This window comes from Orycteropus afer, unplaced genomic scaffold, assembly GCF_000298275.1.
Source record: "Orycteropus afer afer isolate SDZICR_OR568_19922 unplaced genomic scaffold, OryAfe1.0 scaffold00294, whole genome shotgun sequence".
Lineage (NCBI taxonomy): Eukaryota > Metazoa > Chordata > Mammalia > Tubulidentata > Orycteropodidae > Orycteropus > Orycteropus afer.
Genome location: NW_006921881.1, coordinates 1,869,945 through 1,870,695, shown reverse-complemented (window position 1 = coordinate 1,870,695; position 751 = coordinate 1,869,945).

The following is a 751-nucleotide window of genomic DNA, read 5'->3' as shown; positions in this document are numbered from 1 at the left end:
CCTTAGGCACTATGCTACCAGAGCTCCTAGGAGGGCTCATTTTAAACTTGGCAGAGTGACAAAACTAACCAATCCCAACATCAGAGTTCTACACACCTTGTTTGCATGATCCCACTCAGTAATCCCGTGGGAGTTACAAATACTATGGCTAGAAAACCATATCAAGTAATTCACTGCACAGCAGGCCACCCCCTGGTTTTCTAGCCATTATCCCTTTCATACATCATTCCCTTCACAATCAGTTTAAGAATAAACACACATGTGAAAGCATGTAAGCCAGCCACTTCATGCCTTTATCTCCCCCCATTTTAAATAACTAATTTCCAATTAGCCCTTCCCTATCAAACTGGTACTCTGAGGAGACAAGCATGTTCCTCTCTCTCTGAAGAATCTTCTGTTCTGCTTGGAATTTTGAGCATCTGTATCCATAAACAAGCAAAGTCCAGTCCAGAGCAGCCACCAAATTGCAGCAGCTTAACACCAGCTCAGTGTCAAATGTCTCCCTCTTCATTTGGTCAGGTTCTGGTCAGCTCAGGCCTAGCCATCCCAGCTAGGTCATGGGTACCAGCTGCCAAAGTTTGGGAGTCACACTTCTCCCTTTACTTCAGACCAACCAGCACTTCTCTCTCTCATCCCTAGTCCTCAGGGACTAGTTCAATGCCCATATGCTCACAACTTGCACTTCAGACCAGCCAACCCTTCCTGTCCTCCTTAGCCTCCATGAGCTGGTTCAAAGAGTACCAAACTCAGC